Genomic DNA, 3,472 nt, shown 5'->3' with positions numbered 1-3,472 from the left:
TATATGTGTTTTGAGTCTTAAAATTCCTTTAATATTATTTTTGTTTAAACAGAAAAGCAGCCCAGCCAAGAACTGCTGTGGAAGATAAAGCCTGATAGACTTCTAGAGAATTGACAGACATTATGTAAGAGCTAAATCCTGCTTTGTATTTACTGATTATTTTGAAATGCAGATTTTCAGTTGATGGGATTAACTAATTTACTACCTCAGAAGAAGCTTCCTTTAACAGGGGAAGAAGAACTGATCAGAGATCAGACAAAGAGAAAGTTGGTCCTCTGACAATTTCATAAATTTTGCTTTTGGAATGTGATGTGTCAAAAGGATACAAAGAAGTAAAGGAATTGCATTTTATTGCAAATATCTCAAGCTGCTCCAAATATTAAGAATCTTCTTCTAGAATTTTAATTGCATAGTAAACTTATGTTTTCCTCCCATTCATTGTGCCCTTGCCCAGGAATTTTAAGGGAGAAAATACCACCTCATTTACTTATCAGTTACCTGTAAGAGTGAGCCTCACAGATACTATCAGAGGACCACTTTAAAGCCATATTGCAAGGTGGACTTTTTAAAAGGGCAATATCCACCCATCTGGCAAATGAGAGAACAGGGTAATATTCTAAAAGAATATTAAAGCTAAGAGTACCAAGAAGGTAAGGGTTGTTTTAAGACACACAGGTCCACATCAAAGTATAATACATAAAGGTGTCTAATCCCTTTAATTTCTCTATTCCTTTAAGAGAAAGGAGAGCTTCTACCAGAGTAGTTGGTTAGTCTGCTATTCCAAGCCCAACCTCATTCTATACCCAAAACCTCATTAGGAAAAAAAAAAAAAAATCTATCTTTCTACAATCTAGTAATTATGTTCATTCGTTTAATTTTGTTTTCTGAACTTTCAATATCTTAACATAGACTCAACCTTGCTATTACGGACTCAATCGAGGGTTGAAATGACTAGAAACTCACTCCATGGACCCAGTAAATCTCCTTGGATCTTAAAAAATAAACAACAACAATTCAAAAGGCAGCTATAACAGAAAAAAGATGGCTAAGGTAAATCAAAGTAATAATCAGAGATACAAGAGAAGAATAAAATTCCTCTATGTCTTCAGAACAAAGTGACTTTCTGGCAGCACTATAGAGTCATTTCCCAAACTATTCAACACATACGAATTACTAATTGCATAGTCCTTTATATTCTGTACTCTATCAGACCATTTCTGTTCATTTCAGAAAGAAACAAAGCTGTGCCCTAGGCCAACAGTGTGTTTTATGGCAAGTAGAGAGAACTGTCACTTTATCTATGCCCCCAAACCTCCTTTCTTCTTCTTCCCCACAACGATGTGTGCACGATGCTCTCTCTTCTGTTCTTTTTCTTTTTCTCTCTGGAGCTTAGCTAAGGGCACCTCGGATAATCTCTGGCGCTCTCTCTCTCTCTCTTTCTCACACACATACACACTCACACACACTCGATTCTCCTTATTCATAGACTGAACACAGATTTACCAAATACTGAACTGTTACTCCCAGGGAAAATGCAAGGTTCCTGAGAGCCTCTGGAGTCACAACATCTTCATCGACTGATCAATACATAACACTGTTTTATGTTTAAAGACACCTTACATAATATATACTGTTGATTCATTGACACTCAACTTATGGCCAGCAGCACCATAACTCACTGCTCAACAATGTTTGTCTAATATACAGATTTCCCCTATAAGGCACATCACAGCCTTCTTGTGCTTACAGACACTAGACAGCACTTCAACATTATGCTTGGAAGCCTTTGTAGACAGCAAGATCACTAACAAAAACATGGCAATGCAAAAAACATGGCACCAAACAGATTGCGAAAGGACACTTGTTTACTGTATGAGAGCTGAAACAAGAAGGCAGAATGTTGCCTTGTAAGACTTCAGCTAGGAATGTGCCCGTCAGGAGACTCAAATTTTTCACAACTCAGCACATGCTCCTCAATAACCACAAAAGCCCCGTGGATATTGATTTGGGGTTACAAATATATTTTAGTGACTAGGCAAATTTGCAAACATGCAATCCAGAAATAATGAGGATCAACTTTGTATGAGTGTGTGTTTGTATATACACGTATGTATACATATGAGAGTCATGACAAGTATATACTCTTAATCTCCTTCATTTTTCCCCTTTAGTTACTTCAGAAAAAATGTTATCTCTTCATTATACAACCACAGCAATAATTAATATGCAGAAAGATGGCAGTGGTACACCTGAATCCACACGTTTTGAAATAGTAATTGTCTTCAAGAAGTAGCCATACCAACCTCTAAAGCCCTTGACATATCTTAAAAGTCCCCTCATACCCTGTATAAACCCCAACAAATTGCAGACAGGCAATGACTATTCATTACTTAAATAAAGATTCTTTGCAATTAGAGAGCAGTAGAGCTGCAGTTTTCAATATCTTTAATGCAACAGTTAAAATAGTCATTTGTGGGCTACCCAGCCCATGAACCAAAAAACTGCTCATAACATGGTTGTATTTTTTCTTTTTTTAAATCCTGATTGTCAAGTGTCAATTTTCAAATGACTCCATCTCCTCTTCAATATGACAATGCTTTGGAGTAGGGAGGAACTTCACAAGAATGGTATATCAATCAAAAGCAAATGAAAAATTATCCAGTTGAAATGTCCAGGTGGGGATATCTACAAGTTGGTAAGAATATAAGATAGGCTTGGAGGTTGTACAGCCAGCGGATGAGTACTGCTTGCCTGCTGTCATACACATACTATGATATCATATACTGCGATAGTAAGGAGGAAAACCAAGGATAGCAAACCCCAGCTCCTGCCTTGAGGAAGTCCATACTGGAGGAAGACAAATGGATAAACTCTCATGAAACAGTGTGATGGGTGCTCCTTTAGTGTGGTACTAAGAAATGGTAGCAGGACACATTGGGAGAACCTGGAACATTTGGAGTCTACAAATAACTCTGGAAAACTGCTAGGGCAAAAGATAAATGATTGGGAATCAGCTATTTAAGTCAAAGATGAAGAGAACCCTGACGATGAAGCTTCAGAGGAAAGGCGGAAGCCAGCCAAGGACAGATCCTGGAGAGGACTCTCATATCAAGGAACAGGCGGGAGGAGGAGGAGGAGGAGGAGGACGAGGAGCCAGGACAGATGTGAGAGAAGAGGTCAGAGATGGACGATGTAAAAAAGACACACACTTTTATCCTCAGGGAAGGGAGCAAAGATAGAAGGGAAGAACAAGGGCACAGAGGAGTTTAATACAGAACAAGAATATTAGAAAGATTCGTGGGGATAACCTTGACTTTGTGAATAAATGTGGAGGTGAGATCATCTCCCACCAGTGAGGAACTTCAGGGCAAGGACGATGACTTGGCCTGAAGGAGGTCTGCAAGAGCCAATAAGTGAGGAATGCAAACAATTGGAGGCAAAGAAAAGGGACTAAAACTCAACAGTGATGGAC

General features: G+C 38.6%; 1 protein-coding gene across 1 annotated transcript in view; it reads right to left on the bottom strand.

The window, feature by feature from the left end:
* FMN2 (formin 2) overlaps positions 1-3,472 on the bottom strand; it is a 343,234-nt gene that overhangs the window by 130,534 nt on the left and 209,228 nt on the right.

The sequence above is a fragment of the Propithecus coquereli genome, unplaced genomic scaffold (genome assembly GCF_000956105.1).
Source record: "Propithecus coquereli isolate 6110/MARCELLA unplaced genomic scaffold, Pcoq_1.0 Scaffold210, whole genome shotgun sequence".
Classification (NCBI taxonomy): Eukaryota; Metazoa; Chordata; class Mammalia; order Primates; family Indriidae; genus Propithecus; species Propithecus coquereli.
This window is presented reverse-complemented; position numbering and strand designations above follow the sequence as displayed.